Source organism: Pogona vitticeps, chromosome 4 (assembly GCF_051106095.1).
Source record: "Pogona vitticeps strain Pit_001003342236 chromosome 4, PviZW2.1, whole genome shotgun sequence".
NCBI lineage: Eukaryota > Metazoa > Chordata > Lepidosauria > Squamata > Agamidae > Pogona > Pogona vitticeps.
Window position 1 is genome coordinate 225,846,380 of NC_135786.1, and position 16,595 is coordinate 225,862,974.

The 16,595-nt window shown below is 41.6% G+C and overlaps 1 long non-coding RNA gene across 1 annotated transcript in view; it reads left to right on the forward strand.

The window, feature by feature from the left end:
- Positions 1-15,455, forward strand: part of LOC144588583 (uncharacterized) — a 97,884-nt gene extending 82,429 nt beyond the window's left edge. The window contains exon 2 of the long non-coding RNA XR_013544199.1: positions 10,078-15,455. This is a non-coding gene — a long non-coding RNA (uncharacterized LOC144588583). The remainder of the gene's footprint in view (positions 1-10,077) is intronic.
- Positions 15,456-16,595: the final 1,140 nt, after the last annotated feature.

Consider the following 16,595-nt stretch of genomic DNA (forward strand, 5'->3'; position numbering starts at 1 on the left):
CCTGAGACCACAGCTGTGCTGTTATGATGTCATGGGGTGGAGCCTTCTGATGTCATGGAGGCAGGGCAGGCAAACTGATTCAATGGGCCTACTCCAGTTGCAACTTTCTACTGGATTTCAACCATCAAGTTACTTGTAATTAGTTTCTCAGCCAGCAGCTGGTCCAGAAAAGTCCTTTTTTCCCCCCTAAGTTCTGCTTCTGTAACTACTTTGCTGGCCTTGAAATTATGGTTAAAACTAATCAGTTTTAAAAGTAAAATCCTGTACTCTGGATGAACCTTTGGATTTTCTGCATACAAAGGTGACTGAGCTGGGACACCTGGATTCTTACATAAAGGTGGCAGCTGAATTTGTCTGTTTGATCTTAGTGAGCATTTTCTGTTGTTACCACTAAGAACTGGTTGGTAGGCTGGCGCGTTTCATGCTTGTCGCTTTAACTTTCCAAGTGCTTCAAGCTTCCGACCACTCAGGAAGTTTCTCTGCAAAATGGAGACTCAAATATTATGTGCCTCTTTCATGTTTTCGAACTGCATGGCTTTGGCTTCTTGCCTGCTGGAACCAGACAGTAGGCCGGGTAATATTGCAAATGCAAGCCTTTAATCTGAATTCTTATTAACTTTTAAAAGCCCCTTAGAAGTTCAAATGTATTTCAGATACCACTGGAGATACCGATGACAGGAGTTGAGTCCATTTTCAGAGTAGTCATTTTCTTTTCTAGAAGTAAATAAGGGAATAAATAAATTTTCGGTTGCATATAAAACCAGGCTACTTCCTTATCTGGAACATCAAGCACCGTAGGATATAATTTTCTAAATAAGAAGCTATATTATATGTAGTAGTTTCTCTCTATTAAATTCTCCAGCTGACAAGAAGCAATGTTCCAGCTGAACACAGGATTCTAGGCAACTAATAAGAATAAAAAAAACATCTTGGAAAAGAATAGAAACAAAGGTTGAATATTTTTTAAAAACCAATGATTTGAAGATAAATCAAACAGCGGGAAAAATAAACTACTGTATGGACAATATTTGAGAACTATTGATGAAAAACATAATAACTTGGGCATGACTAAAACTGGAGAGCATCAAGAAAGAAATTGAAGGCTTGATCTTTGCTGCTTGTGGTAGCTCTAAAATTAGTAGAAAACAACAAAACAATTCAACATGAGCATGGCTAAAACTGGGGACCCTTAAGAAAGAAACCAAAGGCTTGATCTTTGCTGCAGAAGAACAAGCACTTTAAAACAATGTCATGAAAGCTAAAATTCAGGAATTAGTTTAAATTGCAAATGTTGACTGCCAAGAAAAAGATGAAACTGTGTCACACCTCATCTGTGCATGTTTAGCTAGACATGGTAGAGTTGCAAAATTAATACATTGATCATTATGTAAAAAATATAAACTTCCAGCATCCAAGAAGCCGTGCAAACATCAGGTAGAGAAGGTGGCAGGAAGCGAACAAGTTAAGATCTTGTGGGACTTTCAGATGCAAACGGACAGACATAATACCTTGAGCATAATACCTTGAGCCATAATAGCAATAGAACAAAGAAAAGCCTCGACAATTGACATTCTAATTCCAAGGGATGCCAGTGCTAAAGATAAAGAATTAGGGAAATTAACAAAATACAAAGACCTGGCCATAGAAATAACTAGCTTGTGGATGAAACACGTTTCAGTAGCCCCCGATGTTGTTGGAGCGCTGGGAACAATGCCACAGAATTTTCTAAAACATTATAACCAACTGCAGATGTCTAAAATAACACCATCAGAAATGCAAAAATAAAAAATAAAAAATGCAATATTGGGAACAGTCTTTATTTATTTATTTATTTATTTATTTATTTATTTATTTATTTATTTATTTATTTATTTATTTATTTATTTATTTATTTATTTATTTATTTATTTATTTATTTATTTATTTATTTACACCCTGCCCATCTGGCCTAAAAGGCCACTCTAGGTGGCTAGAGTATGCATATTACACTGCTGTTCAACTAATGATGTTTTTGGTTAAAACTCGTATCTGTTATATCATACCAGTCCAAGACCGTATGTCGTGGTTTCAAAGATGTTTCCTTGACATCGTAGCAGGAGTTGTAGAAAAGGCAGATGGGATGTTTTGGTATATGGCAGTTGCCTGCTGAGATTGCAGCAGTAGTGCAGCAGTACAACCCACAGACCAGAGACCAGCCTTCTGAGGTTTTGCTCAGAATATGGACAGTACGGCAAAGTCCACATTTAGTTACCTTCTGCCTCTTTTCCTTAGTGTAAAAGGTAAAGGTTCCCCTTGAGATTTAGTCCAGTCATGTCCAACTCTAGGGCGCGGTGCTCATCCCTGTCTCCAAGCCATAGAGCCAGGGTTTGTCCGTAGACAGTTTCCGTGGTCAGCACGACTAGACATGGAACACCGTTACCTTCCCACCATGGTGGTACCTATTTATCTACTTGCATTTTACATGCTTTTGAACTGCTAGGTTGGCAGGAGCTGGGACAAGCGACGGGAGCTCACTCCGTTGCGTGGATTCAATCTTACGACTGCTGGTCTTCCAACCTTGAAGCACAGAGGCTTCTGCAGTTTAACCTGCAGCGCCACCAAGTCCCCTTCTCTTAGTGTATCACCAAAGATTGAGACTATTGCTGTTGCTGGTTGCTACATGATGTGTCAAGTTTCTTCAGAAGATTCATATGGATATTACAGACCTAAGAGAGTTCTAGATCAAATCAAGCCAGAGTTCTTACTAGAAGTTAAAATGATTGAACGGAGGCTATCATATTTGGAAAAGACAGTAATACTTGCAAATACAGAAGACTGTAAGAAAACAGGATGACCTAACGGGCACTGCGTTGAAGGAAGCCACGGCCTTGAATTTGCAGTGTTAACACCTAAGCAATGTCTTAATGACAGGACTTTTTAGACATCATTAATCCATAAAGTTGCCATTAGAAGTGACTTGACAGCACATGGCATGCACTCCCTATATAGTTATATCAGTTTGATGCTACTTTAGCCATTGTGGAGAAAGGGACGTGGTGGCGCTGCGGGTTAAACCACAGAAGCCTGTGCTGTAGGGTCAGAAGACCAAGCAGTCGTAAGATCGAATCCATGCAACGGAGTGAGCTCCCGTCGCTTGTCCCAGCTCCCGCCAACCTAGCGGTTCGAAAGCATGCAAATGCAAGTAGATCAATAGGGACCACCTCGGTGGGAAGGTAACAGCGTTCCGTGTCTAAGTCGCACTGGCCATGTGACCACGGAAGATTATCTTCGGACAAAACGCTGGCTCTGTGGCTTGGAAACGGGGATGAGCACCGCCCCCTAGAGTCGAACACAACTGGACAAAAATTGTCAAGGGGAACCTTTACCTTTACCTTTACCTAGCCGTTATGGACACCATCTTGTGAAAGGCTGGGAACTGTACTTTGGAAAGACACTCTGAATTCTTTGCTAGAAAACTCTAGCGCACTATAGCAGTACATTCTATGTATCTCCCCACACTGCAACTCCAAGAATTTTGTAGCAGTTCAAGGGGCATCAAACTGATTTCACTGTGCAGTGCAGACACGCTCTTTGCTGACAGCAGCTTGTAAAAACATCTTCATCTCATGAAATTTCTTTGTGAGATAGCATCCGCTTATGAAGTGGCTTTAATCAGTTCCAACAGCGGCTGCCTCAGGACAAAGAAAGGCGGAGATGAAAATCTCTTCCTTAACTGGGAGACAGTTCTGGGTGGTGGTGGAGGAAGAAAGAGATGTGTGATTTGGCACCAGTGATTGACAAGGATGCCCCTGCCAATTTCACCCCAACCTCCTTTCTCCTTCTGATTTCCATTACCATAGTAGCTGGGGGGGGGGGGGAGAGGGAATATATATTTTTTTTCTAGCAACGTCATGCAAAATTATCTTGTGTAGTTACAGGGGCATAGCGACAACAGCACCAAGGCAGATGTGCTATCTACGAACCACTTCATATTGCACAAGACTCATAATGGGAGTCGTGGGACGGATTGTGCAATCAAATTGTTCACTGCCTTGTTATCTGGCATATTTCCACAGGCATACTTTATGATGAGCTGGCTAGAGTGTGTGAGTTATCTGGCTGCGGAGCGAGAGGTTTAGAGTTGGATTCCCCATTGGGACTCCAGGGAGCAGTTAGCCAGCCTGGGTGGCCTTGGGCAAGTGGCACAGCCCTATGGCGCCCCCAGAAGAAAGGAATGGCAAACCACTTCTGAGTACCCTCTGCCTGGAAAACCCTGGAAAGGGTCAACATAAGTCAGAATTGACTTGACAGCACAAGTATTACTAACTTTACAAAATCCTGCATGATCAGGATTTTGCCCAGTATGTCACTGTAAGCTATTCCAAGTGCCGTACCCAATGTTCTCTGATTATTTGGTCTTGAATAGGCAATTAGGACCCATCAGGTTTTAAAAGAACTATGACTGGTGCAACTAACATTTGCTAAAACTGGTTGGCACTGTGAATTGAACTATGCCTGCATTTCCTGAACTGCTTTGTATCTGCTGCTATGCAAGCGGGATCTGAAGGCCTTAGGAATGGACCTTAACAGATGGGAAACCCTGACATCTGAGCATTCAGCCTGGAGGCAGGCAGTGCATCACAGCCTCTCCCAATTTGAAGAGACCCTTGTCCAGCAGGCCGAGGCAAAGAGGCAGTTACGAAAGCAGCAAAATCAGGAAGCTGGACAGGGGACAGATTGGATTTGTCTTCAGTGTGGAAGAGATTGCCACTCTCAAATTGGCCTTCTCAGCCACACTAGATGCTGTTCCAAGTCCTCTATTCAGAGCATGTTACCATAGTCTTCCGAGACTGAAGGATGCCTATGATGAGTGCACAAATAAACTTGTGATATCTCTTTTTTGACACTTTTCTTCCTGAAGCCAGTGCACTGCTGAGTGGTTGATCAGGCACATATCTGGGAACAGAAGTAACACTTCACTAAATAACAGCAATTGCCCACCCAGTCCCAGAATAAAGATGCGAGACAGTGATATGGATTAAATACGGGCCATACTTTATTAAATCAGATCAAATTGTATCTCACCAACATCGTCAAAGGAGGGGGCCTGCCGTAGTGCGGAAACAGGTGAATGCAGGGTATCCAAATATGTCAATGGGCGAGTCCCCGGCCCCAGACTCCAGAGGTCTTAAAGACAGCAGGAATCCGGCCGGCTGCTAATAATCACCCCAGACCTCAAGCCATCTTTAGATGATGATTGTTGGTCTGGAAGTGGCTCAGCGCATCTTCCCACCATCAGCCCTGTAATTGCACGATCCGCAGAACCGGGAGGTTGGATACACTGTTAGCTTACCTGAATTACAAATGGGACACACCAAGATGACCTGTTTTCCACACTACCTGCCAATGTGACCTAAAATTCCCACCAAAAATTGCCAACAACAACCCCTCTCCAGTGTGGGATAGGCGAAAAATCCCCCCCATCCAAGAGCCAATCAGTATGAAGGTCAAACATTCCTATCCGGCCCCTAAAAGGAAACCATAAAATCACACTAGAAATAAGGAGGGAGGGAGGGAGCTCAAACAGGAAGGAGGGTGCAATGAGGGTGAGCGCTTCTTTAAATAGTCGTGCTCGCCCTCCCTAACCAAGCACATGACCCGGGGCATTCTCGCATCCTCCTGGACAGTGGGCAAAAGCCAGCTACGCTGATCCAGGACATTGATATGTCCATCCAGTGGCTGGAACCTTTGCCACTGTCACTTATACTATTTCACTTACGCAAGTGCAAATCAGCAGTTGAATCCTGGTCATTCCGAATTTGGAGGTGAACTGGACTGTTCATACTAAAGCAAAGCAGTCAGGTGTATACAGTGGTGCCTCGCTAGACAGTTACCCCGCATGACAGTTTTTTTGCTAGACATTGACTTTTTGTGATCACTATAGCGATTCGCAAAACAGTGATTCCTATGGGGGAATTTCGTTGGACAATGTTTGGTCCCTGCTTTGCAAACTGATTTTCGCTAGATGACGATTTGCTTTTGCTAGACAGCGATTTCAGTGGAACAGATTATCATCGTCTAGTGAGGCACCACTGTATTACGTCTGGACTCTGGAAGCCTATATTGAACAGTTCACTCTTGCATTGGTCTTCTCAGCCACACTAGACACTGTTCCAAGTCCTCTATTGAGAGCACGTTACTATCGTCTCTCGAGACTGAAGGATGCCTAATCCATGAACAATATTTATTTTTCCCTATTAAAAACACGTACGTAGGTGGAGAATCACCATGCAGTTCCCTCATCTTGCCCACCGGAACTCTCGATCTGCATCTCAGTGTATCGAGAAAGAGGTCCCATTGTTCATTGCTTCCATCCAACAATAGGCCATTGTTATTCTTTCACTTGTGATCTTCGCCAAGCATCTGGTACAGGAACAACATCACAAGGGATTTCATCTTGCTTTGGCTGGCCACAGGCATCTCTGTATGGAAGTAATAGCTGCTATTGTAAAGCAGCATCTCGAGTGCACATTTCCTCCTATCATATGCAATTATACTCACAGCTAATACAATGGAACATAAAACTGTACAATGGGCTGCCTCATTTGGATGCGTGCTTATAGGAGATTTGGGTTTTTGCTGGCAAGAAATTAAAATTCGTTATGTAGTGCTCCGGACAATTTTTTCACATGTGTTTGCAACTCCCAAGACACACTAATGCGATAATAGGAACTCTATCAATCTATTACCCTTCCACTTGTTTGTTTGTTTACTGCTGTTCTCCCAGGACTGGGTCCCAGGGTGGCTTAATATATAATGATCTGTAAAGTTGAAACACCATAAATACACATGCTGAGATGAAATTAAACCCATATATTAAAATGCAATTGAAAGGAAGCCACTTTAAGACATGTCTACTAAAAGTTGAGCCCTGGTTTACATTAAAAGGACAAGAACCTCAACACACTCTGTTCCAGACTACTTGACTTTAATAAGTTGCCAAAGGCCAGCCTGAACAAAATGCTCACCACCTGTCCATGGAGGGACAGCAAAGAAAGAGGCTTCTGTATCCTCCCTTGGCAGGAGGACTGAAGCCTACGAGTAGCCGCTGAGAAGGCCCAGTCTTGCTTCCTCAGCAAACGAGCCTCAGAAGGTTGGGCCTGAAAGAAGGGCCTCTCCCGCTGATCTCAGAGCCAATGAATACGATTTTTCATATTCTCGGGCCCAAGTTGTATGGGGCTTCATCATAACCTAGAATTATGCTTGGAAACAGATCAGTAGCCAGTGAAACTATTGTGGAAAGGGGGTGAGGTGTTCCTTGTAACACAGAACAGTATAGTGCAACGGTTGTCCACCTTGGGTCTCCAGATGTTCTTGGACACCAACTCCCAGAAATCCTGGCTAGTGGTGAAGGCTTCTGGGAGTTTTAGTCCAAGAACATCTGGGGACCCACGGCTGAAAACCACTAGAATATTATTTCCAAGATCTAATGATTTCTAGATACCAAATGGCTTTTTCAAGAGCATGACTTAATGGTTTGCCCTCAGCATCACTTAAAGAGTTGTTTCAGGATAATGCCACTGAAAAATTAGGTATGTCCATGTGGAAATGGTGTCGCTATTCTGCCTCTTCCATACAGGTTGTAGAAAACATTTAACACCCTATCACTAGCTTCTATTCCAGTACACTTGTCAAATGTGTACATGTCTTTTCTTATTAAGATGCTTTTTAAGAAAAGCAATGCTTTTTGGCAAGTGATGTTTTAAAAAACTTGTACAATTTTACCTTAAATCTCGAGGAGTTGTTTGTTTTGCAGATTTATCTAGTGACATAATCTTGGTATCTAGTGACATAATCTTGCTTAGTTCTATTTCACATCTGATGTGTCTTTGTGTAATTCTTTCCCAATTTTTGGTGTGACAGTTTTATTCTTTGATACTGTATGACACATTGCTTGAAAAGTCATACTGTATGGCTAACGCACCTAGAGAAGTATATTGAACTTAAAATATATTGCTAGCTGCAGAAAATTAACACTAGCAACAGTATAGTTCAGTGTCTTTCCTTCTGAGACACTGTGAAGTCAATCCATGAAAATCTTCATTAACTAAAGTTGAGCTTTTGAATTTTTGAAGTGTATCTTCTAAGGTTCGGTTTTGAACGTGACATTTAGAACTGTTCAAAACCAAGGAAATCATATTCAGGTGCCTAGAACTACCTGGCCAGCTGCTTCCCTTCCAATGAGATTTCAGGGGTGAAAACCTGAGAGTGGAGCCAGGCCCTTAGGGTGTCACAGGAGAGGGGCCCCTATGTAACAATTGTAAAAAATTGTAAAATAATGTGCAAAGTCCTGTTATTTGTATAAAGTTTTTGTGTCATGCTGCACTTAATTGTGCCTAACTGCTGAGCTGCTGTAACACTTCTTAGTTATTTTCCCTGGTGATAAACCAGATAGCAAAACCTAGACGTGCCCCAAGCACGTTGCAAATTAGCCACAATTAGCTGGGAAGTTATGAGAACACCAATAGGATTACATCCAATATATTTGCATGCATGAGGCAAAATAAGACAGACGGTACATATTTCCTGCAGTATGTCAAAAATCCTGTTTTGGACCAACATCCTCTTGCACAGTTACACAAAAGGAGTAATTTTTAGCAGTGAATTGCTATAAGTTAAGTAGTCTCCATAGGCGTTATCTGTTGCATACCAAGTCACACAGCTTGCTGTGCAGCCCACAATGCCAACAAAGATTTGTTAACTTACGACAATTCACCACTAAAGGGTTTCTGACAATCTTGTCCTCTATAACAGCAATATGATGGACAGCTTCCATGTGGTCTTCTTCCATCAGGGAACTGCTCTGCCTAGTGAATCTGGCCAGTGACAGAATTTAGTTTGGTTTCTTATTTATCAGCACTTAAGAAAATTTACCATTTTTTTCATAAACGGCAAGGAAAAATGCATTGTTTTAAAATAATGAGCATGCTACAATGTGAAACTGGGCAATTCATCCACTCATATAATCTATTGTACCACAAATGCAAACATAGAATTCCACAGTGGCTTTATCAGTTCATGGAACTTTAACGTCGGCTAGCATTTCCAAGCTGCAGTGCTTGGCTAAAAATGCAAAAAAAAAAATGTTCTAAGGAAAGTGGAAGGAATCTTTTCCATCTACTGCCCGGGAAGAAGACTTTTCTGTGACAGAATCATTGCTAACTGTTTTAATCATTAAAACACTAGTCGTTAAAACCTAATCATTTGTATTTAGTCACCTCTTTATCAATAGTAACTTTAAATAGTAGTTCCAAGTTTTTAAAAAATCAGACTAACGCATCGAAGCACAATGAAAAGTAATCATTAAATACAAAATACCATGTGCCATGTAGACATGGTCTAGAGGGGTGGGGAATAAATAAATAAATAAATAAATAAATAAATAAATAAATAAATAAATAAATAAATAAATAAATAAATAAATAAATAAATAAATGCCATCAAGCCAGTTCTGACTTACAGTGACCCCTTTTCAAGGGTTTTCAGGTAGAGACAGAAGCGATTTACTATTCCTTTCTTTTGGAGGTTGCCCTGGGACTGTGTGTTTTGCCCAAGGCCACATAGGCTGATTCTATGCTCAGAAGGCACAGTGGGGAAACTGAACCCCAATCTCTGACTCTGTAGCCAGCTACCCAAGCCACTGAACTATCTAGCCAGCTAAATGCAAAATACTAGTGGGAAAACAGCATAATGCCCAAAGATTCCTTTGTTTTTACCACGTGTGCTATGGACCATTACAAGTACAGTTGTCTTCCTTAATATTTGTGAATGGAATTATTCACCTTTTCTTTGTGCCCCTAAACTCTTCCCAAGTTCAAGCTGAATATTTAGTTTTATGGAAGTTCGGCCTGATGCTAATTTGTAAAAGTCTAAAAGCTGGGTCTTCTCTTTGTGTTCCTAATAATTGACTGCATTTGGTCTGCCTTCGGTTTCATAGCTTAATAGCAACAGATTATAAAATTCATCTGGGAATGTCAATATCCACATTGATTTGTTTTTCTGGAAGTGGTCAACCATCTCCCACTCTCTTTTTCCCAGGACCTTTTCCAGTCTCTCCTCATGCAGCTGAGGGAAGCTGCACCTGGAAGTCTCGACAGCAGAAAGTCAGTGGACACTGTTCTCGGAAGCACATTAAAATTCTGACCTGTGAAATTGGGGAACGGTCAGTTTTTGGCTCAATGGCATTCAAGGTGTGGACATGACAGAAGCCAGCAAATATGTGGAAGGGTTTAAGTGCTAAAGAGGGAGTGGAGAAGGTCTACTACAAAGTGGGAATGGAAATAGGAGTGCTGGAATTCAGAATGGATTCTGAACTCCATGTAAGAGAGATGAAGGATGGCAAGAGAGATAGACATACGCCTTATTCAGCTGCAATGAATTAGGAAAAATAGATCTGTGCAGTGGGGGAGGAACATGCTAAGCCCTACTACATCATTTCTCTCCTCAAGTGAAGAGCAAATTTCTGTCATGCTTCTTGAGGACATACTGAGCCACAGAGTGACATGCACCCATGTCATGTCTGGTGGACTGTTAGTCCTGGTTGTGCCCCAGCTGGCAGTTGGGGGATGCTGTGGTTAATCTCAGGAGGCATTTGGGTCTCCCAATGCTCTGGATTCATCCCCAATGTTGTGCTAAGGATACTGCTGCTGTAACCTTTCCCCCAATGTTTATTGTTATAGTCCTTTTGTGTAATCCTTTTTGCCATGGCACGGGCCAGCTCAGCTTTAGGCCAACAACCATACTGGACTTCTTCGTGCATATAATGAAATACTGCTTCTGTTTTGAAGAATGAAACAGAGGAATGTATATGCCTTGATGTCATAGACAATCTGCAAAACAGTCATATCTAGGAATATTGCCACCCTATAATTTAGGGTACAAAGTAAATGTATGCAACAGTACGTACTCATTGGTTGATGAACATACACAATGGCTGAAATCATATTGTGTACATAGCAGTGATGATGTCCTCAGCAGTGGCAAGTCACTTCTGATTAAAAAGTTTCCTCTAGGGACTTCAGAATGACATTATTTCATTGCTTTGGGTATGAGTTACACTCCAAAATGCCTTGAATCAGCACTGATTTCCCACTGCTGATGACATCACCATCACTGCACACTTAGAGTTGCACTACAGGATTTCAGCCAATGGTTGTCACACATAAACAAGACACACTATAGGGATCAAAGAGATATACTGTTTCCTAAATGGATGTAGGGATTAATGAATTCTTGACAGGCTGTCTTGACATCTCAATAGGTTGAGCTAGTGTGTCTGATCGATTGTGAATATGCAGCAACATTTCTTCAAATGCCTAGATTTTGATGTATGTCTTTGATATCTAAACCACACACTCATTTTTGTCCAGAGTGGAGCTTCATCTCCTGGACTTCTTTAGAAAAGCAAACAGCAAGTCATCTTCATATCTCATTACACTGCCAATTTCTTCAGGAATGTGGAACGTTTGGGTGGGTGGAGGACTCCAATTCCCAGAATCCCCATCAGCATGACCAGGAATTGTAATCCAGAAAGAGTACTGTTTCCAAACTCTGCTGATTTCCAGCCAAGATGAAAGGTTTTTTTTTTCATTTTAGAAGATAATCCTGATATTTTATGAATACCCAATTTGCTAGCCACAGAAGTGTGAAATAAATGCTTTGCTTATTTTCCTCCTTCCTGGATCAGTCACACAGACGTTCCCACCCAATCAAGGATGGTGCAGTGAGTCGAGTGATGTCCCCTGGTAGCCAGTCTTATATGGTGGTGTTGTCACATCATTAAAGGCAAGCGAGGGAAACTCAGAGCAGTGTGAGGCATGAACGAAGATTGTCTCATGGAATGCTAAGGAAATTACCAGAAAGACGAAGTAGCCTCCCACACAGCCATAAATAGGGTGCAGTGCAGGCTGCATTTTACTTCATTCATGTTCCAGCTTGTGGTTTTATACACAGCCCTGTATGTTATTAGGCAAGCATGAATTATACCAAGTTTGCCATAATCTCTAGCACAGCTTTCCCCAAACTGGTACCCACCAGGTGTGTTCGATTCCTGCTGTAGCCGTGGCAATTGGAGAGATGAGAGTTGCAGCTGCGGAATATCAGACAAAGGACGGATGCTTTAGGAGTTATAAAGAACACTGGGGAAAGATGCAAGCCACATTTGTTAACTATTGCACTGAGCATGATTCTTGAGTTCTCACACCCTCCAGCCTATATGTGTGTGTGCAGGGGCAGAGGGGAGAGAGAGAGAGAAACAAAACAAAACAAAATGACTAATATTCTAAGGTGTGTGGAGGAGATGTATACATACGCTTCGTATTACCGTAAATCCATATGACTTGTTGATCTTCCTCTATTGTAGAGCACTGTTTTATCATTACCAGATGGCTTGGCTAGATGCCTTCATTTACCCAGGTTCAATGATGCAATAAACAAGAGAAGAGGGGTGGGGGTGGAGGGGAATGTTGGCAATATGTTTGATGCCTGGAGCTGATGAAATAATGATATATACATAAAACTAAAAAGGTGCAAGGAGAATAGTCTTGGCCAATGCAGTCCTCAAAGAATACGAAACATTTTCTTTATGAATTATTATATGGGTGGCCTCGGTTTATAAGGGAAATCTGATGGCTAGCAGAACAAGCTGTTCCTTACCAGTGAACACTGTTCCTCTTAAGATTCTGGCTTTGTTTCCAGAAAAATGTTCTCTCCACTTGACTCCAGGGCACTTAAGGCAATAGGAGGTGACAAGCCCAAGTCCCAATTCTTCAGGACATTCCATAGCAAATGTCATAATATTTTCCCATATCATGTGGTTCAGGAGATAATCCAAGCACTTGCTTTCCTGGCCAGGAATTGGTCTTTGGAAAACATACAGGTTGGTCATTGAATCATCCCATTTGTGGACATTCAGCTAAACAGCAAGTTTTTGTCTACTTACTGAAATTGAACACTCTTGTTTCGTCAGGACAGTTAGTCACTATGTTTAAAGCTCAGCATAACGAAAGAAAAAAAACTGTAATCTAGAAAGTACCTTTATCTGAGTTTTCTTACTGTTTTGCACACCTTATAGTTTAGGTAAGCCCAATGTGTTTGGTCACCTTATACCACAAAGCTGCTATAAATGAAGTGGGAACTGCCCTCCAACAATGAACATTGTCTTTACGAATGTATTTACCAAAGTACAAGCTTCCACAGTAATATGCAGGATTAAGGGATTTCTCTGAGACTGGGTTTAACTTCATTGCTTCACTGCAAAATATTGCACATTGTGAAACAGGACTCAAACAACTTAGATGGCAGAGATACAAACATGACATAAAAGAATATGATTTCATGCCTGTTCAACCACCCCTGTCACACCACAGACCAAAGTTTGTGAGGCACTTGTGAGATTGCCTTTGTTCCTTTTGCCTTGGATGCTCTTTTGCCAATGCAAAAGTGGGCCACATAATCAAATCAGCTTAGCATCTGGTGTCCTTAACTGGGTGATGGTCCCCAAATTTATAAACTCCATTATTGCATTCCAAATTACAATTTTACATATGCCAATAGATGTAAAATAACACACATGTTTTGAAACAGCAAATGTTCCTAGATTTCATTGCAATGGGCAGAGCACTGCCAACGTCATCCAAGAATATATTGGCAGCTTGGTCTGAAGGCTGTTCTTTGGATGTTGTCCAGTGTTTAGGTTGAATGTGCGCTGCGTGGCAACTTCCCTTTTGTTGCACATGCACAAATAATAACACTCCACTAAATACAATAGTGCATGTTTTATTGCTTTTGTGTCGAAGAGTTACTAAAAGATCATTATTTCTTAGGACTAGTTCAGTTTTAGTAGTGATGTATGGAAGTGAGAGCTGGACCATAAAGAAGGCTGACTGCCGAAGAATTGATGCTTTTGAATTGTGGTGCTGGAGGAGACTCTTGAGAGTCCCCTGGACTGCAAAGAGAACAAACCTATCCATTTTGAAGGAAATCAACCATGTGTGCTCCCTGGAAGGACAGATCCTGAAGCTGAGGCTCCAATACCCTGGCCATCTCACAAGAAGAGAAGACTCCCTGGGAAAGACCCTGATGTTGCGAAAGTGTGAAGGCAAGAGGAGAAGGGGGTGATAGAGGATGAGATGGTTGAACAGTGTCACCGAAGCTACCAACATGAATTTGACCCAACTCTGGGAGGCAGTGAAAGACAGGAGGGCCTGGAGTGCTCTGGTCCGTGGGGTCACAAAGAGTCGGACACAACTTAACGACTAAACAACAACAACAAAAGTTCAGTCTTGGCATCAAACACAAAATTTTGCTTTGAATTTCACCCAGTGAAAGCTGGCCTACAATATCAGTATAGCTAACTGAAGGTCACAACAAGCCCCTTCCACCAAAAACCCCCATTACAATAATCTAGCCTGAATGTTATCTATTCTTGTTTCATGTTGTAGTCCAGCTTCACTGAGCATGGAACGAACCTCTGACTACGTGAGAGGTCATCTTCTAGGTACTCTTTTTCAGTTTGCATCCCAATATCTGTGCATGACCAGACACACTACCAATTCAGGTTCGGAATTTCTGGGAGTTGCAGACCAAGAACATCTGGGGACCCATGATTGAGAACCACTGGTTTAGGTCGTAGAATTTGAATACATTTGTGCAGGAGGGACACTGGAAGGTTGAATCCATGCAGTGATATTATGTCTTTGTATCTGAAATTGTATTTTATATTAGAGCCTTAAAGAATCTACACCTGGAGGTCTTTTCTTTGTGCTGTGGATCTTCTGCCTTGGGAGATAAAGATATTTGGAACTTTGCTCCTTACTCACTTCACTTTTAGGAGACATTTGCACCACTTAATTTCTTCATGCACGCACTCCTGCTTTGGCAGAAAAAAAGGGTGATGCGATACCACCTGTAACTGTGGTGTATCTGCAGAAAATGGAGCAGAAAAGAACTGGATTGGGTGCTGTTTTGAAAAAGGGCTTGCATCTTGTAGTTGCAGCTTCTGCCCTTGCCTCGTTTTCTCTGTCCCTTCTTGCCACCCTGTTCTCTCTCCCCCTCCCTCTCAAATTCTGCCCAGCAGTTTTCAAGCAGAAGGACAGGTTGGCTTTGCTAAAGGAGAATTGGGGAAAGCTTCTGAATTTAGCCCAAGGGCTTCTTCTGCAGTTTTTACAACCTCACATGCTGCCTCTAGTAGGTATGCTTGCAGGACGTTTCTGCACTGGAGAGACTGTCAATCTATCCAGCACTACCCAATATTTCCCTCCTACCTCTGAATTCAAAGAGAGCCCTGCTATTCTGCTCAGCTCTTTTTCCCACTCTTGAGTCTGTTGAAGCTTGTTGAAGGCACTCGTGTTTATCAGTTTGCTGTTTGATTTGTTCACAACTGTAAGTAAAGAAAATGTTTTTTATTTTTTCTGCTACTAATGTCTCAGAGTGAGTTATTGAGACTGTTAAGTGCCAGTTAGGGAGAAAAGGAGTGGATTACTCTGGGGAACTTAAAGCTATTTGGCTCTTTGAATTCCTACACTTCTGCTTGGCAGTTAAAGGAATTTAACCAAAATTTCAAAACTCTGCAACGCATTCTCCTATATATAAAGACATAGGTGCAATTTCATCATGCAGAAAAAAGGTTTTTTTAAAATCTGGGTTACCCTGCCTCTCAGTTTTCTCTAAGGGTGGCAGTGTCCTTAGGGACAAGAATCTTATAGAGAGCTGCAGATTGTTTTCTCCTCAGTAGTTCATGCAACATACAGGCTCCCCCTCCATTACTAACAACCTTGCTGGTTGCAGTATTGAACATGTTTGCTATTATCTACCCAAATACAGTATATGAAAGGACTGAGTAATACATTTACATTCAAATCAGGTCTCTTTAAAATCCTCTTAGGAAATGTCATCTTTTATGAGAGATGTAATGGCTGTATAACAGAAGAGCGTCCATACATATGTTAGTAAATCTAAATCATATGAATGTACAGAGCATGCATTTTCTTACTCACTAAGCTGACAAATGCACACCACAAAGAGAAATACACATTTTATAGGGTTCACAAACCGTTCCTAAGACTAATTTCTCAATCTTCAATATAGTTCTCACCCAGTTATACGTGTAAAGCATGATTTTGCATAAATTGTACAAATGCTCTGTGATTACACCAAGATGTGGAAATGCAGCCGCGCTTAGTGTGAGAACAATGGATTAATGAAATGTTGCTTGGCCTCGGAAAACAGATGGATATTTGGGGCTCACCTAAATTGCTTCATGCTTTCTTGGTTTCTTACCAAGGATTGTGAAACTTCAAAGGAGAATGACACACCTTGGAGTCCGTTATCAGCATTTCATTCTGAGCTAAAGGCTCATTTCTACATCCTTGTGGATTGCTGAGGTGTGATATAGATGCTCAGAAAACTGCAGAAAACTCAGAAAACTGCCATGTAAAACCTACACCTATGGAGACCTTCTACTTGATGAAATATTTAAAAACTTAAGCTGTACAGAAAATGAAAGGAATCTGAAGGACTGGAACTGGAATTTGTTAAGCATCGTTAGGTTGGATCCA